General features: G+C 44.6%; 1 protein-coding gene across 3 annotated transcripts in view; it reads right to left on the minus strand.

Moving 5' to 3' along the window:
- tjp1b (tight junction protein 1b) overlaps nt 1–24,014 on the minus strand; it is a 112,897-nt gene extending 88,883 nt beyond the window's left edge. The window contains exon 1 of one of the 3 annotated variants that reach the window (XM_084335426.1): nt 23,862–24,014. The gene's annotated coding sequence lies outside the window, so the exon portion shown is untranslated. Of the gene's footprint in view, nt 1–966; nt 1,068–23,834 lie in introns of those variants that run through there. The other 2 variants (XM_084335425.1, XM_084335427.1) reach the window with 2 other exon arrangements.
- Nucleotides 24,015–25,804: the final 1,790 nt, after the last annotated feature.

Raw genomic sequence — 25,804 nt, forward strand, 5'->3', positions numbered from 1 at the left:
TTAAAATATATCATCTGTTTTATCTAATAAGATAACATTTTCAGTCTGTTCACCTCATTCCATATACTTTTTATTGCAGCAAAATGGGATCGTCGAGCAAGAATATAGGCAAATTTATTTTTTTATGTATATTGATACTTGGCATTCTCACGGCATACTGGGACAATCAAATCGCCTATAGCTTAATTTCTTAAACCATAGGTTGGTACCCAGAGACGGTTGGAGGGCTGCACTACAGGTGGGCCACCATTACAAGCAGCCACTAGTGGCCTCGGTCCCGGGATGAAAACATCCTATTGAAGCTGAAGAAAGGTTCAAGAGAGACCCTTTGATCTGGTCACGACGTGGCGAAGCCACCGACACCGGAATGCCAAGCGGCTGGGTGTGAGCGGTCCAGTCCTCTCAGAACACGGTGTGAGTTGTATACTGCAGCCACGGTAGGATCACACTCCACCTTGCTCCCAGGCAGCAAGGCGGAAAGACAAGCAGAATGAGATGATTGATCGCTTCAGAAATTGAAAACGATGCGCCGGGACGGCGGGGACTGCTGACAACCACTAAAATCCCCCCCTGCCTCACAAAACATATTCAAATGCTGATGAGAACAGTGGCACCAGAGAGGGGGTCCCCGGAGAGACAAGTGACATTCTGCACATACGCTTTACACCACTACACTGCAGATCTCTCTTACAGGAGAGAGCGAGAGGTAGGGAGAGAGAGTGAGAGAGGGAGAGAGAGACGCAGCAATGCACAACTAATAAAAAGGTCATGAAACCTACAGTATTATCTCTGACGTACAAGTATAACTTAAATCACAGACCATAACCAGCCAAGAAAGACATCACAGAAACACTATAAAAAGACGACAAGAGGGCGAGACTAAGCGCACCTCCCTGCGTCACTCCAGAGGCAGGATTCATACCCCAGACACTGTGGAATGTAAATAGAGTAGTCATATGTACTTACAGCAGTTCATCCCGATCATCATCATCATAGAGGACAGAGAAAAGTCTCTCTCCCACCTCCGGCTACACCTCAATAAATCCAGCAGGAGACTCCTGCAAATGTACATCAGCAGCTCCGGCACAACGCCCTTATACCAATTAGAGCATAGAGTGAGCTGCCCCCCCCCCCCCCCTCTCCCCCTCCCTCCCTCCCTCCCTCGCTGTCCCCCTCCCTCCCTCTGAACAACTGAAACGAGAAACACAGGTGAGGGGGCTTATGAAAGGCAGCCCGCAGTAGGTGATTCACAGCTCCAGTGCGACTGCAACTCTGTCCACACATGGGTCTGGGCCGTCTCCCAGCCTCTTGCTCCCCCCACCAATTCGCCCCCCCCCCCCCCCCCCCCCCTTCCCTCTTCCTACGCTCACGGGATCGAAGCAAACGCCACCTCCCCCCCCCCCCCCCCCCCCCGACTTGGCAGCGTTGTGTATGGGATCTGCAGTTCCGCTACAGTATGGGACTCCTCTGTACTAGCGAACATCCATCCGCAGTGTAAACTGCTGTATCGGACTTAACCCTTGCGGTGCCACGAGCGAGCCACAGCGGAGTCCGTCCGCTTCGCTCTGCGTGCAGGGCATCGAGATCCCCCCCCCCCAGGTGTGCTGCATTTACATGCATACATTAGGGCTCGTTTCACATACGTGCTGCCACGGCAGATTACAACACTTGACAGCGATCCACAAAGAGACAGCAGGCGCATCACATCTCACAGGCTCCTCAGAGTCACGCGGGAGGCCAGGAGCAACACAACGCAAGTACACCAGTCTCTCAAAAGCTCAAATTCAACCCTTCCCTAAGATTAGCAAAGGCAGGACCGGCTCAACAGCCCCGGGACAATGAGATCTCAGGACAATCTGGATCCTCACCAGGCGGAGGAACGCAGAGACACGAGCACCTCGACTTGTAATCACAGGCAGCTGAGTCAAATAATGAACAAAAGAATGGTGTGTGTGGGGTGATATGGTGTGTGTGTGGGGTGATATGGTGTGTGTGTGAGGTGATATGGTGTGTGTGTGGGGTGATATGGTGTGTGTGTGAGGTGATATGGTGTGTGTGTGGGGTGATATGGTGTGTGTGTGGTGATATGGTGTGTGTGTGTGGGGTGATGTGATATGGTGTGTGTGTGGGGTGTTATGGTGTGTGTGTGGGGTGATATGGTGTGTGTGTGGTGATATGGTGTGTGTGTGGGGTGATATGGTGTGTGTGGGGTGATATGGTGTGTGTGGTGATATGGTGTGTGTGTGGGGTGATATGGTGTGTGTGAGGTGATATGGTGTGTGTGTGGGGTGTTATGGTGTGTGTGAGGTGATATGGTGTGTGTGGTGATATGGTGTGTGTGTGGGGTGATATGGTGTGTGTGAGGTGATATGGTGTGTGTGTGGGGTGTTATGGTGTGTGTGTGGGGTGATATGGTGTGTGTGAGGTGATATGGTGTGTGTGTGTGTGGTGATATGGTGTGTGTGTGGGGTGATATGGTGTGTGTGAGGTGATATGGTATGTGTGGGGTGATATGGTGTGTGTGGGGTGATATGGTGTGTGTGTGAGGTGATATGGTGTGTGTGAGGTGATATGGTGTGTGTGAGGTGATATGGTGTGTTTGGGGTGATATATGGTGTGTTTGGGGTGATATATGGTGTGTTTGGGGTGATATATGGTGTTGCCAAGTCAGGAGATTTCCACTGTGGTCAAGCTAGTTTATGGTTGTGGATGATGGTAGTTGTCCAGCTGGGCAAGTACCCTGAACCTTCTATTAGTGCTGCATGATGCAATATTACTATTTACTAGCCCATCTTTTTCATCAGTCTATAGGGTTATGTTGGTTATAATTAATGGCTGCAGCCTGCTCCCATATATTCCTAATAATATCCAATTTGTTATATGGAATAAATATAAACTACTAGACTATATTAAAAACATTATATTCCATTTTACAGACGTGTTCATTTGAATGTAAACTGTATCTTACGCATAATCTCGTTATTATTAATACTCTTGTGTTAACGTGTATATTTCAGAATATTGTCAGACATATGCAGTCTGGGCTAGCGTGGTGTCAGCTACAGTTTGTATTTTGGAACATATTTTTGCTCAGTTTTCTCCACCAGCTACTACGTTCTGAGTTACTGCTGCAATATTTATTGTGTAAACATGAGGGTACATAAATACATAAACTGTGGCTCAGTTTAACCTTTAAAACTAACCTGCATTATTATCATAATACGTCTATGTAACAAGCACTCACCACAGCCAATAGAAAATGCTTGATAGAATTATTATTGTAAGCTACTATTCAGGTTATCTCAATGGCATCCTTGCATGTCCTGACTTAGCAAACCTATTTCTAAATTGATCAGCGATGATAACAGATGTTTTGCTTGGCAATATTTTATCCATACACGGACGCCATTTTTGCTGCAATAGAAATGATCAAAGTGAGATGAACAGACTGAAAACTTTATTTTCAGTTTCACCTTTAGAATAGATTTAAGGCTCTAGAGACGAGATGATGACAGACCTGTGACGGTGGAGGATTTGTCAATCTTTTGGATTTAAACCCTGCAGCAAAAGCTCAACTGGAGAGGAGCTCAGACCAGCGACAGTATGTTTGCATGATGCGCTAAATAAGCAATACTACATCGATCCGTCAGATAGTACATTTACGGAAGCTATTACTGTCCATTGGTTTATTTCTAAATTAGAACCTGACATCAACTCCCATCTGTCCAACAAATGGATACTAGTAATTGAAAATGAATTTAAAAACAGACGTACTAGACGGACAGACACAGCGAATCAAATGTAGCCGCATAATGTTAAAGATCCAAGTAAGTGCTCTACAGATATTGAGCATATTTCTGTAAAATGTCCGGTGTCACCGGTAATACCGGTGTTGTCATGTGTTTATGTGTCACCGCTGCAGCCCTAGCCAGAGTCCGACTTGTTGCATTGAAGATGAAACAGAAGTGTATGTTTGTGGGAAATGGATGTTTGTACACACAATGGATTGATGCGTACTAGGCCACCTTCTAAATAATCACTATACAACTTCAGGTTAAGCGACATATTATATAATATTATTATCACAGTTCTGCTCACGCTAACTGGAATGTAGAATTCAAGAATCTTAATACATAGGCAATACAATCTATGGCACAAAAATACATACAGAAATGCAAAAATCTGAAAGAAATATGCAAAACAATAATAAGCAGCAGTGTTTCACATTAATTACCTAGACTGTGGTGTCTAATTGGTCCCACCACAGTTTTATAATGAACAAAAGAAAATTATTATTAATAAAAAAATAATATATATATATATATATTTTTTATATAAAGTTTGCCAATAGGGAAGTATCAGTAGTATTGGCAGTGGTAGTAGTCGTAATAGTAATCCAGTATATTTTCTTATTTTCTAAAAAAATAAACCAGTTCAACACAGGTAACCACTTTTGCTTAATTCCTTTGATGGCTCAAATGTATGCTCTAGTCTAGTCGATTTTGTGTTTGTGGATTTTGTGTTTTGAGCACAAAGTTCATCATAGATCTAGCCTCTTTATTTTGCTCTCAAAGTGCACCAGATTGATGCATTTAACTTAAAAAATATATATATATATATTTTCCGGGGGGGCATGCCCCCGGACCCCCCTAGAGGGGCCGAGGTTCACCCACCTCAGTCTCACAAAATCCTGTGGGAAACACTGCAGCACATATAGTGTACGACGGCAGACACCAAGCCAAACAACAACTCAAACACACACCTAGACATAACTGGTCAGTCAGGCTACTGATTAAGTTCAACTTGCCCAACGTGAACTCTACTCATCAGTTCTGTCTGTGTCCCATCCCTGATGTCAAGCGGTGACACTGTACACCCCTGCCTCTCTCTCCATTGGCTACCAGCCTCAAAACTAACCATTTCCACATAAAGACGTGTGGAAAACATGGCTTCCTAATAATTACAAAATGGTCAGTGCTGTGTGGATTATCCCCTAGTAAGACCTCGTCTGATTTAATAGAATTAATGCCATATAATTTTGCAACATGGAGGAACTTGGTGTATGAGGGAATTTCTTCATCTCAAAACAGGTTTGGACAATTGAAAAAAACAATCTTCTATCCATGGGAAAAGCACATTCCATTTCCGTAGTTGTTGTATATTGAAGTCTAAAAAAAGTCCCAAGGTTGCTGAAGCTACGGTATTTTAAAGAGCCCATAACATAATGATTGGGTCTCAAGTTCCAGTGGGGGAGGAGGAAGCAGACTTGATAGATCAGTAGCGTGGCTAAACCTGCAGCATGATTCATACAAAACCTTCCTACTGGCACTGTAGCGTGGAGCGTGATCATCTAGCGGTGTCCTCTGGAGGACGTGAGGAGGACTTGTGCTGCTGCCGATATCCATTCACAGAAAGTCATGATTCTGATTCTCTAGCTACCGACCATGAAACTAAATCATGAGCCACAAGGAAGGTGGGATGTACAAATACAGAAAATGCCCAATCACTCAGGCTAATATACTATTAGGTCTGGATCTATAAAACATCTACCCTAAACTCTAATGCTCTAACCCTTTCACTACCAAACTACAGAAGGTTAACCCTTTCACTACCACACTACAGACGGTTAACACTTTGTCGTGTGGCAGTGAAAGGGTCAACCTTCTGTATTGTCGCAGTAAAAGGGTTAACCATTTGGTAGTGAAAGGGCTAATGTAAGTTCTAACAGGGTTATTAAGTATGGTCTAGTCTGGTTTAGAGGCTCTTTTGAGAGTGTTGATGTCATTAACGTTGTTCAGCCAATAGTCAATGAGAAACAAAATAATCCAGCATCTAAAAGCTTTGGATTTCAGCTATGTAGGCTAACTGATAGATTCTCTATGTAGGCTAACTGATAGATTCTCTATGTAGGCTAACTGATAGATTCTCTATGTAGGCTAAATGATAGATTATCTATGTAGGCTAAATGATATTCTCTATGTAGGCTAACTGATAGATTCTCTATGTAGGCTAAATGATAGATTCTCTATGTAGGCTAACTGATAGATTCTCTATGTAGGCTAATTGATAGATTCTCTATGTAGGCTAAATGATAGATTATCTATGTAGTCTAAATGATATTCTCTATGTAGGCTAACTGATAGATTATCTATGTAGGCTACATGATAGATTCACTATGTAGGCTAAATGATAGATTCTCTATGTAGGCTAAATGATAAGATTCTCTATGTAGGCTAAATGATACTTCTTCTATGTAGTCTAAATGATAGATTCTCTATGTAGGCTAAATGATAGATTCTCTATGTAGGCTAACTGATAGATTCTCTATGTAGGCTAATTGATAATAGATTATATGTAGACTAACAGATTATAGATTATATAAACCCTGTGGAAGTTATCACAGAGGGCAGTTATCACAGAGCCACACACAGAGGGCAGTTATCAGAGCCACACACAGAGGGCAGTTATCACAGAGCCACACACACAGAGAGGGCAGTTATCACAGAGCCACACACAGAGGGCAGTTATCACAGAGCCACACACTCACAGAGGGCAGTTATCACAGAGCCACACACACAGAGGGCAGTTATCACAGAGCCCCTCACAGAGGGCAGTTATCACAGAGCCCCTCACAGAGGGCAGTTATCACAGAGGAGCCCACACACACACAGAGGGAAGTTATCACAGAGCCACACACACACAGAGGGCAGTTATCACAGTGCTCAGAGGGCAGTTATCACAGAGCCCCACGGAGCAGTTATCACAGAGGGTAGTTATTAGGGATGGGACTTTCTAGCAAAAGTGCTATTCGAAAATCGCTAGTTCTTAAGATTGAATATTCGACCCCCCCCCCCCCCCCCCCCAAACACAAAAAAAATATTTTTTTATTCAAAATATATTGTTATTTTCTGTTTCAGTTTAAATTCAGTTAAAATGTTCAGTTTCAGTTAAATTCAGTTATTCTTTTTAATAGAATGGATCATTCAAATCAAAGGGTATTGCACATAAATAGGCACTTCTATCAACCGGTTTTAATAAACAAACAGAAACAGTAGCATGTGCATCTTTTAGATCAATTAGGCTGTCTCTAAATATAAAAAGGAATGAAATAAGAATGGTTTGCTTAATTTTTTTAAATAATAATTTTTTTTTTCTGACATGAAAATCGAATGTAGATATGGGATCGAATATTCTAATAATCGATCCCATCCCTAGTAGTTATCACAGAGCCACACACAGAGGGCAGTTATCACAGAGCCACACACAGAGGCAGTTATCACAGAGCCACACACAGAGGCAGTTATCACAGAGCCACACACAGAGGCAGTTATCACAGAGCCACACACAGAGGCAGTTATCACAGAGCCACACACAGAGGCAGTTATCACAGAGCCACACACAGAGGGCAGTTATCACAGAGCCACACACAGGGCAGTTATCACAGAGCCACACACAGAGAGGGCAGTTATCACAGAGCCACACACAGAGGGCAGTTATCACAGAGCGCCACACAGAGGGCAGTTATCACAGAGCCACACACAGGGCAGTTATCACAGAGCCACACACAGAGAGGGCAGTTATCACAGAGCCACACACAGGGCAGTTATCACAGAGCCACACACAGAGAGGGCAGTTATCACAGAGCGCCACACAGAGGGCAGTTATCACAGAGCCCTACGGAGCAGTTATCACAGAGCCCCACAGAGCAGTTATCACAGAGCCCCACAGAGCAGTTATCACAAAGCAGTTATCAGAGCCCCACAGAGCAGTTATCACAGAGCAGTTATCAGAGCCCCACAGAGCAGTTATCACAGAGCAGTTATCACAGAGCCACACAGAGCAGTTATCACAGAGCCACACAGAGCAGTTATCACAGAGCAGTTATCAGAGCCCCACAGAGCAGTTATCACAGAGCCCCACAGCAGTTATCACAGAGCTGTTATCACAGAGCAGTTATCACAGAGCCGTTATCACAGAGCAGTTCTGTATCGTTAGTGGCTCAGCTTGGCATCGCCTTCTGCACTATCTCGCGTACGTGCACGCGTACTGAATAAACCACAAATGTACCTCTAATACCAGTATTAGTCTGACCACACCCCTCATCAGCTTACCTTCATAAGCAGGTGTGTGGTCACCTGCTCTCCTCCTTCTCGCTTTCACCACAAGGAAGAGGTGCCTCGGTAGATCCCCACACTTGACACCATGATGGAAGAAATTGGATTAGGAACAGCTTGGGAAACAAGGATACGTTGACATCATATCTTTATTTTCTCTCTCACTATTTTCGAGAAAATACGGCGATATTGTCTTCGTACTGGAGTGTCTAGAAGATGATGATCATTCTACAAACCCTCCACCGGTTTTCGTATTGGGAGCACGCCGCTGCATGCTTCTCAACTGCAGTTCCTTGCTGTGTTTGTTGGGGTGAAACCTGTCAGGCCACAGCTGAACTGTCGGACATGCCGCTGTTGTGAGGAGCGGTGCGTTCCAGGTTGGGTGAGTAGTGTTTGCTGGCGGGCTCCACTTGTCTGTTAGTGCTATGGGGGCTACTAGACAAAGTTTATGGAAACCGGCCCCAGGCTAGGGTCCTTTGTTTAGCCGTCTAGGCGACAGAAGGCCTTGGTCTGGCGACCATTATAGTTTTAACTAGTGGGCCGCGACCATTGACACTGGTGATCCCTGTGTGTTCTGGACGAGTGGATTCTCTCTGTCACCGTGTTAAGACCCCATCTTTCATATCCAAATGAGAGTATTCCTTCACGAGGGGATATGTGCATGTAATGTGCGATAGCGGCAGATTCATGTTCAAAGTCAGCTATACAGGCCAGTTGGTACTGTGCTGATTCCGCCGGACGTGTTATTGTCACCGTTGTGAAGCGGTGTTGACGTCTTGTTTTCTCTTTTCTCTTAAAAAGTGAGGAGGGTTCAGAACGGCGGCCTGTCTGGGTGAGTGTTATGTCATTGTTTACATGTTCATAGCTTACGGTTAGCCGGTCGGTGGCCTGGCGCGGGGTAGCTTAGGCTTCTCGCGCGCCGCCGGGAGCTCGCTCCTGATCGCGTGCGTCGTAGATCGGCGTCTCGCGAGCGGAAGCGATAGCACCCGAACGGTTGGAGCAGCCGTTAGCTTGATGCTATTCTGTTGAACGTGCTTTGATTTTTAACATGTTTTACACTCTTGACCACGACGTCATCTTTGACAGGGGATGTTCGTCAACCCTGCCTGAGCCTAGACGGGGATTGCGTCAACAAAGAGGGCTGTGTTCTACGGTGGCTTATGACTGCACTTCGCTGATCTGCGTTCCGGGCAGGTACGGGGTTGGCCAGACCCTCATAACACGTCTTCTGGTTTTACCTTGCTAAATGTATTGTGCATGACGGTGTTTTTTCCCAAAACGTGTGTTGTTGCAATGCATTTGAGATACGTTGCGGGTTGTGTGTGAGCTGTTTTTGTCACTGGCAGTAGCTTCTCTGTGCAGGTCGTGATGTATTGATCTGGTTGTTGTGTGAGAAACATCATGGTGTTTATGTGTACCGTGTACTCACTACTAAGGCAACTAACCTAGGAAGCTATGCTTGGTGACGAGTGAGTAAAAGAATGTTCTTTCTCAGACTGTAATGACAATGGACAGTGAGTTCACACATTAACAGGTTTTCCTGTTTTAACTGGCCGTATTGAGGGTAAAATAGGAGGATTGTGTTTTTCCCCCCCCGGTTCCCTGGGGACTTTATCACCTCCTATCAGACATGTTGTGCATTAATTGTGTCTTTTGTGTGGTAGGGATACGATGTAACTCTCAGCTTGATTGCTGAGGTTGTGCTAAATCTGCTGGAGAAACTTATTTCCTAAAGGGAAATTGGTTTTGGTTGCTGTCATGTGTGCTTAGCAAGGCCTGTGGTCGATACTAATCAAGAATGATGTATTCTCTCATTGTGATGATGATGGGTTGTGTGTGTCATGTGACCTACAACTGGATTGTACTGACCACAGAAGCACATGTGTATGTTGGACCGGGGTTCTTAGAGCCCTCTCTATTCTGTGTTTTTTCCTTAGTAAAAATCAGATAGCAGGTTAGCTCGTGCGCTGTGTGGAGCTGTGAAACGCTTCATAGAGCTGACTATGACTGTGTCATATTCTCTTTTTGTCGTTACGTCGTATCATGGGTGTGGGGTCGTAAAGGGGTGAACTGGTAACCTTTCCTCTCCCCGTTGTTCTGTCGGTCAGGGGTACACCCCCTGTCCTTCAAGGTTCCCGTCACGTGGCGGTTCGGCACGTTACGGGGGGGGGGGGGGGGGGGGGGGGGAGGGAGTTCCTGGTCCCACGGCCTGGTATATTGGGCGTGTGCACCGCAGGAATTCCCCCGCCATAGAGTACGTCACCGTGCGCGTCTCTGTTGGTAGGACTTCCGTGTGCTGTTCAGGTCCATGTGATGGATCTGTTTTCAGGGGGGGTGGTCAGGGCTCCTCCTCACCAAGCGCCTACTCAGGCCTTCTGTGAGTTCGGACTCCTTCTTCCATGTGATCCATGTGAGGAAGCCTCCATCAGAGTACAGAGCCTTCCTCCTCAGATTGTCAAAGTGAGTGGACCCTCTAGAAGGGTCCTTTTCTATTGTATGTATATTCGATTCAATTCGTTTATTGAGTGTGTATGGGTTCGGTGCCTCTTCCCCGGAGGCCCTAAAACCAGTTTTTTACATGGCTCAAGGTGCAATATATTCTTTTCAATCTGTACAGCTCGCGTGGGAGGTCTCTCTGGGGATCCCCGTCTCTTTCCTATGGGAGGGTGGTGGGATGTAAAAATGTGAACATTTTTTACCCCGGCTGTGTAGACTGGGATACATACTGTTGATGCTTCCTTCTTTCTATTCCAGAAGTGTTGGAGTTAGGGAGTGTCACACCCCTCTTGTCGTTCCCCTGGGCGCCTTGGGGATTCAATGGCAGGTCTAAATAGCCTGTTCATTGATGGGGGTGTGTCCCGACGCACGTATAGTGCTAGCTCGCTGTAAACAGGCGATTGACTGGCACGCCTTAGTTGCTTGTGGTTGAAACAGCGTTTTTATAAAGCAACTGAGATGGGGGTTTTTCCTCTTCCGGCGACCACATCCCATGACCTGGGTGGGTTGTCGACGGATCCTCGTTCATGTCTGGGGGATGATGACGGGATGGATCTGAACATATGTAGTGGGGTCTCACGCCCTTGGGGTGGGCCACCAGGCGCGGTTCGTCCCGACGTCTGGGTGGCGCCTTCTTTTCATGTTAAGATCAACACGCATATCTGCCCTTTTCCTGGGGCATGTCGGCGTGGTTAGGGCACGGGACTGGTTCTGGTCACGCTGGTCCAGATCAGTTGAACCCGTTGTCCGCCGGGGATGCAGATCTGCTGTTCTGGTACCCTGAGGGACTTGGGCTTTTTTCAGGGGGAAAAATGCCAGGTCGGTCTGGGTGTCACAGGGTTAAGCGCTATGGAGACCCTGGTTGGGTATGTTTTTACTCAGCACTGTCGTCATGGCTTACAGCCATGCCATTCTGTACGCGCTCGATCTCGTCGGATCTCGGCCGCTACACAGGTTGGTCCTGGTTAGTACTTGGTTGGGAGACCGCCGGGGAATACCAGGTACGGTGTGCTTAGGGGCTGGTTCTCCATTGTTTTTCGCTCCTCTCTCACGCATGGCGAAGAGGGGCCTGTGGGGGTGGTTTTTTGACCTCCTCTGGTGACCCTGTGCTTCCCGTACCGCCAGGCCCGGTCCGGAGTGATGTTTGCGACCCGTAGGCCTGGGTTAACCCTTTTTGGAAACTGAAACACTTGTACTGCGGTATAGCCGGTGTATACCCGCAGGTGTGTTTTGGGGTTTTTTCTTGAGGGGTTATAGGAACAACCACCGCATTGGGTAACACCGAGGTGGTTGATTCCCTGGTGTGTTGGAGCAGTGTCAACTCCCGGGTTCACCGGTTGAGGGTGCCCCTGCACGTTCATGACGTCTGCCAATCGTGTCAGCCTTCTCTGCCTCGACCCCTCTGGGTGGGGGTTGTTAAATGGAGGCTTGGTCATGCAACACCGCCAGCTTACGCTCCTTCCGCCGGGGCGGCTGTGTTCAGCTGTCCCCTCTGGCGCCTGTCTCGTCCGCAGTCTCCAGGCTAGGGTTAACAGCCTGTTGCCTGGTTTTTCCCCGGTGCGCTGCCTGCTTCCGTTGGTTAACCTTTTTTGTGTGCTTACGGCCATGCTGACTGCCTATTCTGCAGGGTCAGTGTGCCAGGCGGTGTACTATTGGGGGGACGGGGCCCGCTCGGCTTACTGGCCTGGTTGGTTCCGCCTGGGAATACCAGGTGCAGTAACTGAGGGGCCTTTGTCCGAATACGCTGGCGATGTGGGGGGCGGGGCACTACGTGCCCACCTGGTGGGGTCTTGATGCTGGCATCATGGACTTCTCCGGGCCCCCATTCCAGGGAGTCCAGTCCTTTTGGTGGGTCTGGGTCTTCCTTCGTGCTCCGCTGCTACGGCCTTGCCACGGGGTTGGGTTTGCCCTTGACCCCGTGATTCTGGGGGCAGTAACGAGGTTGTTCCTCCGTTCGTTCCCGGGTGGCATGCGGGTTGTGCGTGTGTGTAGTCGTGGGTCAAGCCACGGTCTGCTCACCCTGTGCGTTGAGTTGCTTGAGTGCCTCTTCGCACGGTCGGGTCCGTCGCCCTCCCGTGACGTCCCTAATAGGGGGGCTACCCTCCATTAGGGGGGGTCGGGGGGGCTCGGCCCTCCCTGTTCTGATGGTTGGGGGGCTGTCAGCGGGGTGTATTTGTCAGCCAAGTGGCTCCGCTTGGCCTCCCTTGTGCAGAAGGCGATGCCAAGCTGAGCCACTAACGATACAGAACGTTAGGTTATGACTATAACCAAGTTCTGTTAGTTAGGGGCGATGCTTGGCATCGGACGCCGCTGCAGCCCTTGTCCTCACCTTGTGGTGAAAGCTTGGGAAGGAGGAGAGCAGGTGACCACACACCTGCTTATGAAGGTAAGCTGATGAGGGGTGTGGTCAGACTAATACTGGTATTAGAGGTACATTTGTGGTTTATTCAGTACGCGTGCACGTACGCGAGATAGTGCAGAAGGCGATGCCAAGCATCGCCCCTAACTAACAGAACTTGGTTATAGTCATAACCTAACGTTATCACTAGGGATGGGTACCTTTCACATTTTAACCGATACGGTACCGGTACCTGTGAATCGATACCGGTACCCAACGGTACCTTTTTTCGGTACTTTAGTGTCAAAAAATTTTATTTACCTACCACAGTAGTGGAAAAAAAATCCAAACTTCAAATAACTACAATTTCGACCGTTTTCGGCTTGCCATTGCTCCGACTGCTTTGTTGTTGAATCAAGTCAAATCCTAGGTAAGCATATATATTGTGTGTGTGAACGTTGACATGAAAAGAAAAAAGGTAAAAAAAAATAGTTAAAAAAAGAAAATAAAAGAAAATCTGTATCTCACTTGAATCGATACTCGGTAGTACCGACGACGTGTTTCGGTTCGGTACCTTAAAAGTACCGAATTCGGTACCCATCCCTAGTTATCACAGAGCCCCACAGAGCAGTTATCACAGAGCCACACAGAGCAGTTATCACAGAGCCCCACAGAGCAGTTATCACTAGTGGTGCACGATATATCAGCCGCTGATATAATATATTTTTTACACATCTGTATTGTTCCGATGTCAAAATAGGGCCGATGTGAACAGGCTGATAACCATTCCTGTGTATTTGACGTCTGTGTAGGCTTAGATGTGAGTGTGGGGCGCGGATGTTTGTTTTTGCACGAGCGCATACATTTACACGTCACATAATGTGCCGAAGTACGTGCTGGAGGCAGGGCTGTACAGTGCGACATATATGTTGCACGTGCTATGAAAAAAACAGTCTGTGCGATGAATGAATTTACTGCGTAGCACCCCGTGCGATATCCATACATCCAACACCAAATCCCATCATTCCTAGTGAACAATCGAACTACGTTCAAATCAATATAATTTATAATCAGCTTGTCGTTGGCTTGATGCCTCTAACTTGATTAACGGATTGGTAACGTTAGTTACGTTGACGTCGGCTAACCTGTGTGGACACTAAAACACGTATCCCCGTATTCCAATGTAAAACAACAGGGCTAGGAAACACGATAGCTTGCACATTAGCCAGCTAGCTATTGTTTGCTAACGTTAACGTTGCCTGGTGTTAGATAATGGGCTAACGTTACCGTTTGTACTGCCAGAGACCAAAACATAGCAGCAGCTAGCGCTAGCGTAGCAAGATTACTTGAGAACTATAGCTATCTCTGGTGTCTCAATAAATAGGATGGCTAACAACACAACGTTAGCTAACATTAATGTGGGGTAACCCCAACAGTAGCCAACGTTAGCTCATTTGCCAAAAGCTAAGCAAAGCCGTTAATGTTAGAGCTAATTAGCTTGTTAACCTATGGTTAGCTGAACCAGCTATACGCTGACAATCATCGCTCAATACATTGTATTAAGTTACCGTTCAATTACCATGGACCATGTCGAGGTGAGGGAGCATTCACAGTAAACCTAACATTTGCATAGTGTCAATTTCACGTTTCCATGTTTATTGTTTTGATCAGATTAGTTGGCTAACATTAGGGGTGCACCGGTGTATCGGTCGGGTATCGGTATCGGCCGATAAGTGCCTTGTTGACTGCAATCGGCCTATCGGCCGATAAGCTCGAATGTGCCGATGGCAGTAGCCGATAAATATCCATCAATTTGTGTAGCGTCAAGACAAAAAAAAGTTCACTCGCGACCTGCACAACACCGTCCCCAGTCCCCCCCCCACACACACACACACACAAGCTACTGCATCAAAGTTACTACTTATGATTAACAAGGCATTCGTTTTGTGGCATTAACGTTATATAGTTAGTGTTACACGTTCAATAACATCAGCATATTATTTACCCGAACGTAGCAAGCGTTCATACTAGCTCAGTTCCTTCCGTTGCTCACAGAGCCCTGAGTTTTACCCATTCTGCAATCTGTTAATAACATTTTCAATCAGACACATGTATAGAAAGGCTTTGTTTTATTATAACATTAGTTGCAGTAAAATCATTATGCCTCATTTAAGTCATCCTGCGGAGCTAAAAGCTAAACGTCAGCCGCGCTGCCATTGTTGTTGTTGTAGAAAAGCTCTCGTCAACTCAAAATCAATGGCGGACAAAAGCCGAAGTAAAAAATTTATACGCGCTTGCCGATTGGTGGTAACAGCAGAGGCGGGTGCAAGCGGTGTGTGACGTAATTGGCAGAATCGACTGTCAATCAAAATTTCATTGGTTGAGACAATAGTATCTAGCTGCAGCCCAGCAGGTAGACCATGCTGGGAGAACTAGTATCTAGCTGCAGCCCTGCAGAACATACTGGGAGAGAGATAGTGCTATTTCTTGATGTTTCCTTTTTTTAAGTAAGTAAAGAGGCCTATGTTCATATCGGTGAGCACAATTTGTAACACAAATATACAGTAGTTTCATAAAATATATATATATATATTACAAAAAAAATAAAAATTACAAAAAAAAAAAAATATTTAAAAAATATTTAAAAAAAATTTGTTGCCACAAATATCGGAATCGGTATCGGCCGATTGTGTTAGTTGAACAATCGGTATCGGTGGCAAGTTTTCATATCGGTGCATCCCTAGCTAACATTGATACATAAACATGGCATAGATCTCTATAAACCGCCCAACACATTGATCACTTTAGGCACACACTCTGAAACCAGGTAACATCACACATATGAAGCAGGTAATTACCCATAAAAATTATAAACATTTCATGGGGTTATTTACAATAATAATATTTCTTTTTATTTATAAAGCACTTTTCATTGTGAAACAAAAGGTATGCAGACAGAGTTCCTTGTACTCATGATTAATGCAATGGTGTGTGTGTGTGATGATCTCATTCAAGGAGTACTACAAGCGCGCACACACACAGTTTGTTGTTTTTGTTCTATTATTAGTGATTTACACACTCAATAAAAAAAACATTGTATGACAAATTTAAACAGATTTGCACTGCTAATTTGAAGCGTAAGTTAACATATTGATGTCACACAGAGAGCAGTTATCACAGAGCTCCACACAGATAGCAGTTATCAGAGCCCCACAGAGGGCAGTTATCACAGAGCCACGCAGAGGGAAGTTATCACAGAGCTCAGAGGGCAGTTATCACAGAGCCACGCAGAGGGCAGTTATCACAGAGCTCAGAGGGCAGTTATCACAGAGCCACGCAGAGGGCAGTTATCACAGAGCCCCACACAGAGGGCAGTTATCACAGAGCTCAGAGGGCAGTTATCACAGAGCCACACATAGGGCAGTTATCACAGAGCTCAGAGGGCAGTTATCACAGAGCCATGCAGAGGGCAGTTATCACAGAGCCCCACACAGAGGGCAGTTATCACAGAGCCCCACACAGAGGGCAGTTATCACAGAACCACACAGAGGGCAGTTATCACAGAGCCCCACACAGAGGGCAGTTATCACAGAGCTCACAGAGGGCAGTTATCACAGAGGGCAGGAATATGCTGCAACCTCTGCCTTCTCTCCCTCACACAAGTGAAGACAAAGAAGGCAATGAGAAACAGTAGTGATAAGACATGTTTTCTGCACCAGATAACAAGGAGCTTCACGTGATTGATTGGATATGTCCTCTTCATCCTGAAGGGTCACCAGAGCCGTACTAATAACCATAATGTAAACGCTCTGTTTGCAAACAGAGAGACACACGTGTGGTGCTACAGGGGGAATGGGTCTTCCAGTTGATATTTCTGAGGGTGTTCTCGAAGTTTGACCATTTCATTTAACCTCTCAATGTCTGGAGGATATGAATAAACAGATCTCCAGGTCTTCCCCAGATCTTCCCTCCGCTGTTGTTGGACAAATCCAGCAGTGTTCATGCCTTCAAGAAGAGACTGAACAAACACCTCCTCAGCGTGAGACTGCGGTCCTAAAGGACACACACACACACACACAGTGGCTGGGGCGACAGTGGCTCAGGAGGTAGAGTGGTTGAGCAAGACACTTATCCCCCAATTGCTCCCGATGAGCAGGTTGGCACCTTGCATGGTTGCCTCCACCGGTGTGTGAATGTTTGAGTGAATGGGTGAATGTGAGGAACAAAGTTGTAAAGTGTTTTGAATAAAAGCTGTTATAAATGCACCATTTACACCAATCAGCTTCATATATATTCCTGAGTAGGTGCAGATCAGTGATTGGCTGTGTGAATGAAGCTTGTATCTGCTAAAGCTGAATATAAAAAAGATAAATAAATACAAATTAAAAATAGAAGATAAATAAAAAGGTTTTTTAATTATTATTTTTGCTAAATTAGGCCTAGCATATCCCTGCTACTGGTGATTAGGCCCATACAATCATATAGCGCTTTTATCCAAAGCACTTAAAACGTATACATGCCTCACATTCACCCATTCACTCACACACTAATGGTGAAGGCAACCATGCAAGGTGCCGACCTGCTCATCAAGAGCAGTTAGGGGTTAAGTGTCTTGCTCAAGGACACTTCGACACGCTGCCCGGGAGGAGCCCGAATCAAACCGGGAACCTTCTGATTACCGGACGACCGCTCTACTGTACCTCCTGAGCCACTCAGTGGGGTGCAGTAGAGTTTACTACAGTCGTTACAATGTATCTAAAAGAAACTTGACTATGGAGTGTGTAAAAATATATATATATTAAAGAAATCCACTAATCACTACGGTTATAAAGTGAGGATTTGTAAGAATTTTTCTTCAGCAACGAAGGGGGAGCGGGGGACTGCGATAGCCAAACTATTTTCACATAACTAATTCCTCTTGTGCCCGTCTCCAATATTTGGCCTACCTTTCACACACACACACTCTGGATTAAAGGTTTTAAAGGGGCATTTCAGTGAATGAAGGTCGGAGAAGAGTTGTGTGTGCTGTAAATGCAGACTGGAACTCCGTTAACAAGGAGGGCTGGAGAGCACAGCGTTTAGTTCAGCCCCATTGCACTTCAAATATGTAAATAAAGTACTTATCCACCACAGGAATGTTATAGCCATAGGTAATATATTGTCGTATTTACAATGTATTAATTACACATAAGTACATTCAAACATGTTTAACTTTTAACCGGGGAGCTGGCATGGGAGGCAGACTGCCGGGACACACTTTTCTGGTAGCCTCACCCCAACCTTAACCACACTGTTACCTTAAACTATCCATAACCTTAACCACACTGTTACCTTAAACTAACTCCAACCTTAACCACACTGTTACCTTAAACTAACCCAAACCCTAACTTTCTATCTCAACAATAACCATTAAAACAAATCATCATCAGTATTGCTGTGTTTGTATCAGGGTGGGTGGCTTAGTCTAGTGGTGAGTACTCGCCTGCGACCACAATCATTGTTAGTTTGACTCCCGATCATGCTGTTTGTTTTGGACTGTCGTCGATACCAAATGTAAATATATTACTTAAGGCTATAACATAACTTCCACTAAAAGTGGTTGTTTTTGCCACTAAGACAGAAATCTAGCGCAATCTAGTCTCATTCTGAAATCCCTTGAGGCGTGTGTGCGTTTACCTTGCGATGTACAGTAGCTGAATTTGCAAGATGTGTGTGTGAACCAGGAAACAAATGAGGACTGGAGTAACACTTGTTGCTTTGGAATACACATACCTTAGTGTCATCTAAATTTTCTAAAAGATAAAAACAATGGTTTGTGTTTGTACGTTTCCAAATTATGACAACATGTTGCCTACTTCGCGTAACGTTCATAAACTATTGATACGGACTGACATGCTAGTTGTGGTTAGCTGTTGTGCTACACCTAATACCAGAGCCATCCTGGTTCACCAAAATACTTTTTACTCAAGAAATCTGACGTTCAATGAGTGGAGAGAGAGAGCTGTTGAAGTGCAGACAAAGTGGAGGTAAAGTAACTTTAATTATTACTATTGATACAGACAGACACACTGAAATGGTGGCTAACTAAACGGAGTTGTGCTAACATGGACCCAACAGTGCAGACTGAGTGGAGGTAATGTAACATTAATCATTACAAATGGTAACTGACTTGGTATCTTGTGAATCTAAATCAAATCGGGTAATCAGTGCCGATACCTAGCCCTTTAAGCCAGTCTATGGAAATGTTGTTTGCCACAACATAGTACATGATAGAGACATGAAATCTGCCACAATGGTGTGCCAATGCAATGCATCACAACAAATCGGCCGGATGGTGACTCTATAATCAAAAGGTCAAACTTCTAAAAGCCATAAATCGTGAATCATGAACTCAGCTATCCTTGTTCTACAACTTTGCCAATTGATCCATCTCAAGCTCGACCCTCTTTTCTTGATCCTCGTATCACAACTGTTGCTTCCCTGTTTGTCTGAGGAAACCAACAGTTGTGAGTGGAGGATCAAAAAAAGAGGGTGGAGCTTGAGATGGATCAATTGGCAAAGTTGTAGAACAAGGATAGCGGAGTTCATGATTCAAAACACATGCCGCTGCTGAAATACATAATAAAAATACCCTTTTCTCTCCGAAGTCTCCTTTGAAAATCGGTAATGGCCCCTTCTTCTTCTTCTTCTTCTCAACGAACGCTCTGTGCTGCCACCACTGGTTGCATGCCAATAAAACACATTCAACACTTTGGGTGCCGGGAAACGCTTTACAGCGTCATTCCGGGCCATGCTCAAGTTGCCGAAGGACGCTTTACAGCGTCTTTAATATCAATATTTCAAAAATCTGTGATCGGATTCATATTTCCCCTCCGCTGGCCTGAGATCCACCAGGAGGACCCACTGAGCTCTCTGGCGGTTCAGGAGCGCCATCTGGTGGCCGATCGGCGCAATCGCCAAACAGGAAGTGCTGTGGAGGTTGTGCTGGTCGGCCATATTACTTCCGGGCACTCGGTTTGGCTCCCGGCACTCTAGCTCGTCACAATATATAGCGATCCATTGCCAATAACTCGATAAACAACATGATTTGGACGTATATAGTATTATACAAGCTGGAAATGGTTCATCAGGATAAACATCCCATAATCGAAAACGGTCTACACCACGCTGATCGTCCAACGGCGCGAGGAAGATCCGGTAAGATTCAGCGTTATTTTTGAACGTGTTCCATATAAACTGTTATGATGAACATATGACCCACACTAGATGAATGATATAACGCTGCCCACGGAATTATAAACGATCCCCCGCCCATCCGGTCATCATCAGATCATACGTAGATCATTCTAGAAGTACGTCCAATTGAAATTCTTTATATCGCCCCGATTGCCATCAAACTGTATTTCATCATCAATATAATGCATTTGGGGCTATAGATCACGTTCTGGAGAAAGCTGCAGAAAGAGATGAAAACATACTTATACATTAGACCATACTTTACTATGAATATGTGAATGAAAAAGTTTAACGTTGCTACACAATGAACAATACATATAGGACTTTGAATGGGCCCTAATAATGGCAATGTAGCAATAGAATTTAAAAAGTTATAGCCATGCAAAGAAGGGGTACTTCTCCATAGACAAATAGAGCTGGCAATCTATGGTATATCATGAATTTAACCCATGGCACCCAAAGTGTTAACCAGTCAGTTGAAGGTGCTGATCTTATTGGCGACCAGTGGTGGCAGCGCCGAGATTTGAAAGGAAACTTGAGAGGAAAGGGTCATTTTATACTGTATTTCAGAAGTGGCTTCTGTTTTCACCTCACTGGTCTTTGTCGACTCTTTGAGCTTTCTGTTGATCCCTTCAAAAACACAATGTGAACTTGCAATAATTAGTTAGGAGTCGGACAGGTTTTGACTTAACCCTCAGAATCCGCGGCAGTTCATTATAAGAGCTTTGTATATATAATGCATCCAAAGCTTGTCAATAGAGCTAAGTCACAACAGGCATTGGTTGCGGGTAATTTTTTTTTCTTCATTTGATAGCCACCCTCACCAGGCTACATAGCTATGAAATGTACAGGTCAGGAGTCAAGGCTGCCGTAAATAAACTAAATATCCTGTAGCATTTTTCCACCAGGGCTCCTTACTGAGCAGCACCAGTATTCAGTATTCCTCTGCAAACTGAGCAGCTTTACATGCACACTGATGCACAATAGCATTTTTCTTTACTGCAGATATGGACTCAGTTTTTGATATTTGACTATGGGAAAAAAAAAGGATTTTACTGGTCAGCCGGTCTGTGTGAGACAAAAATTAAGAGATATAAATCTATTTATATTGAACATCCTCCATCTGCATAAAACAGAAAATGATTCAAGTTGATTCAAATATCTATCATGTTGATCTATCTCTTGATGTATCATATTTTAGTATTAGGGGAATTATATTAGGAGAGCAATACCCCATTTTAACATGGTAATGGCCCTGTATCAGTGTAAAATCCCTATTCTTAACTTCCAGTAAATCTCTTTGTGCTTATAATACCTAATCTGCCTGTCGAAATATCCCAGAGTTAACTTTGGTACTTTTCGGGACAGTTTTCTCCTGCCAGCAACCAAAACGACCAGCGAACGGCACTGAAAGAGAACAATTGTGCCCAACTGCTTTCAAGGCTTGTATCAGACTTCCTCTGAGAACACTCTAGTTGCTTCCTTAGTAGAAATACATCTAATTCAGTCCCGATACAGAGTACCGATCCCCATTGTTCAATTAATAAACTGTATGCCTCACTGTGTGAAAGAGACTGAGATCATTATTTTGTGCAAGGCAACATCAGGCTTGACTTAAAACATTACTTTCCTAACTTAGTGAAACAAAATGTAACAAATTAACACACAAATAAACATGATAAACATAAAAATATTAATTTTAAAAATTGTCTCCGATACCCGATCTAGCTATTTTAGTCATATCGGGGCAGATATTTGGTATCAATATCAAAACAGTGCATCCCTAGTCCCAACCACTTGTATCTAGTATCAACTTGGCTCTAATCAGTATATTTTGAAAAGCAGGACTGTACGTGCCATCAATGCACCTGTCATAGTGACAGGTAGTTGTAGTCCACTGGCTTTATCAATAGGCGACTGATATGAATAAAAGTGAATAAAAGCAATCAAATAGATTTTCAAGAATCTGTGCACTTTGCAGCGGGTAAATTCTTGTCTTGACTTGTTACTACCTCGTTATACCTGTATCACTGTACATAATAATACTACAACTCTGTATACACATCTAATTAGCACTATTACTCAGTAGTACTCATGTATATATCGTATCCAGTTTAATCACATGTACATTGTATATTACTATTGCATTGTGTACTGTTACATTTGTCCTCTGGTTGGATGCCTAACTTATTTTCGTTGTACTGTAGGCTACTTGTGCTCTATAATGACAATACATTCAAATCTAATCTAATCACATCTGGGGATCTAAATTGATCTCGTCAACATTCACTGCACGGCGGGGTCGATTTCTGGTCATAAGCTTAAAGTCTATGGAGCTTCTCCCGACTGTATGGAGGACTAGCCATGTAGGAGTCGTCTAACGTTACCAGGCTGGTTGCCGAGCATCCACAACCTATGTTGTCAGTCATTCAATATTCAACAGGTGCCGGGGTTGATGCTTTTGCTGGCGTTAAGTTAGCTGTTAAAATGATCGGTGCTTTACCAATCAAGTTGAACGAAGCCACTAGTCAAACAGGCAAGCGGCAAGCCCATCCATCCACTGTGGGAGCCGACATGACGGTGCGCCACAGGGACAGAGGGCCAGTAGATGGGCAAGGGAGGCAGGCACTTCACAACCAGCCAGCTAGCTAACCAGCTACATTATTAACTGTCCGTTGACTAGCATTACCAACTTGATACTAGCGACCCAAACGTCATGATGTTAACGGGGAGAGACAGGAAACGACCTTCCGTTTTAAAACGGGATCCTAAAACACCACGAAGCGGACACCACGTCCCCCCGTAAGATTATGTTGTGTACACACACCTTACGATTGTGCATTCTGGTCGCTAACGATGCCCCCTTGGTCAAAGCAACCCAGGCTGGCCGACATTTTGTTCCGAAGCTAACGGTAGCTTATGCTGGCTAACGTTAGCGTTTTAGCCGCGAGCACTTGACTCGCCCGGGTTAACCAGTCCGCTCGGTGACACTGACAGCTAGCTTGCGGTGCGTTTCGTAGAGCGGGTTAACAGTCCCGAACGGGTTGCTCTGAAATAAACACCGCTTGACGGTAACAAGACGCTTTCGTTTTCAAGAGAACGAATACATGACAGCCAGTTCGTCCCGGTGGTTAGCCGTTAGCGTCAAGGAAACTATCAAAGAAGGAAAGGCCAACACGTCAGAACACCAGCGTTCTATGATCTGCTTGGTGCCAGTTATATTTAAGCCTATATTTATGCCTATATTAAAATGAAAAATATACCAGCTAATGCTATCTGAGGAAATATACATAACTCAATATAACACATGCAACACATTGTCGTTAACTCTGACATCTAGGTAATAACCAGTTTAAGTGACAACAGGTCATAAACGAGGATGGCTGATCCCATTCAACTCAATGTCGGCCACAGTGACGCGACGACCCTTCCTTCTTTTATAGTTCCCTTGGGGTTAGCGGTTAGCATAGCGCATAGATTCAGCCTGGCAGTGGCCACCGCACCGTTAGCGCGCCCGTACCCGCAGAGAGGGACACACACACACGCGCACACACACACACACACACGCATTTACACACGCGCACACACACACACACACACACACACAACAAGTCTCTAGCCGGAGAGAGAAGCGTTTCCAAAATACTCACATATACGAATCAAAGAAACTCATTCACCTTCAACAAAGCAACGGTCCTCACAGCGTGCGACTGGAAAGCTATCTAATAAAATTAATGAATAGGTCTTCCTCGTGGCTCCAAAGCAGCCGCACTGCAATGGCAGGCACTGGATGCCTTGCTTCCCCCCTCTCTGCTGCTCGCTCACTTCGATTTCCCTCACAGCCGCGGTGACAGCGACAGGTTCAGCCTGGAACAGACCATTGCGTTTTTACCCACGGGTGGGACCCGAGAAGCAGGCAAGCAGCCCCACAACAGCCGCAGCGGCAGCGGCAGCAGCAGCAGCACCGAGAGCCATTCCACTGTGAAAAGCAACCTGTCATCGAATCGACAGTAGAGATGGACAGAAAATGCGTAGATAAAGCTTAATCACTGCTCAAAAATAGCAGCCCAATCTCGCTTAAAATATGTAAATAAAGTATGTATCCACCACAGGAAAAAGGTACATATTTATTGTATTTATTTATGTGTATGACATATTTACAAATAAGATATTACATTTTTTTTGTATTATTATATATTTTTTTTTACTTTTAACATTTTCAGAAAATAGACTATAGGTCCTGATGGTGATTTGCACTGCATGTGTGATTTCAAATGTATGGATTAGGCCTAATGACAGAAATGAGTAATCTAATTCTGGCACTATCATTAATAAAATTAAGCTCAAGTTAAGTGGGTTTTTCCTCCCCCATTCTGTAACAAATACATGTTCAGTACTAGATTAAAAAATAAATAAAGTTGAGGGCAAGTGGGTTCTTGAAAGTACAATAACAGCTGCTACTTTTGCCCTGATTGATCGCTAGATTGACTGATCAGAAAGGAAATGAGATGATATGCACAACACAATAATGGATTGAAAACAAGTAATTGATACTGAATACTGTATACTGAAGAGATGTAATGAACCAATAGCCTACTGTAAAAAAAAAAAAAAAAAAAAAAAACATTTAGTAGAATGATACCAAGAAAAATAAGAGGAAGTAAATTCCTATTTTGATTTTGGTGTCGGCTCCCAAAAATACACTGTAGCCTTTTTCCTTTTCCCCCCTCTTCTCTCAGTGATCCTCAGCTCCCTCCAGCATAGGCCCTTTCTATAGGCTACCTGCAAGTAGACTGCAGTAATAGGCTTTTGTGCAGACAAAGCACTGTGGTCTCTGCTGCATGGGAAGAAACCCAGTTACAGTTGATCTCTTCTGTGCTATTGACAGGCATCCCTATCAAACAGCACACTGATATGGGTGAGTTGTGTGTCGAGTGACCGTCGTGCTGTGTTCTATAGACTGCTCACATACGCTGTTTACATACTGAAGTATAGTAAACAAAAAAGATGTAATTGTTTAAAGTATTATAATATATATGTATATTTTATTCTTATTTATTCATGGTTGTAAATATGCCTCTGTTTTTGTCTTGAGGATGATTTAGTGTGGAAGGCAATGCTATAGGCTAATTCCGCTTGGCATGCACATTTCTTGTATTACTTATTTACAAACCATAAGACGACGGACCATTATATAAGCATGTATGAAAATGAAATTCAGAGTCACATTCGTGATACTTTTGATTCTGGCCTGCATAGTATATGAATGAGCACACAGTATGTACTGCTAGAACTGGGCCAAAAATAAGATGGGAAAAATAGGACTTTTTCCCATGTCTGTCATTATGGCTTTTGAAGGATATGTTAGTCTATGGGTAGGTGATGTCATACTCTAAAATATTACTTTGTGGTGTTTGATTTGGCTAACCAGACCCAGATGGGTTGTCATTTGTGTGTGTGTGTGTGTGTGTGTGTGTGTGTGTGTGTGTGTGTGTGTGTGTGTGTGTGTGTGTGTGTGTGTGTGTGTGTGTGTGTGTGTGTGTGTGTGTGTGTGTGTGTGTGTGTGTGTGTGTGTACATCTATTGCTCATTATACAATAACATTGCATACAGTGGTGCAG

This window comes from Notolepis coatsorum, assembly GCF_963971535.1.
Source record: "Notolepis coatsorum genome assembly, chromosome: 18".
NCBI classification, from domain to species: Eukaryota; Metazoa; Chordata; class Actinopteri; order Aulopiformes; family Paralepididae; genus Notolepis; species Notolepis coatsorum.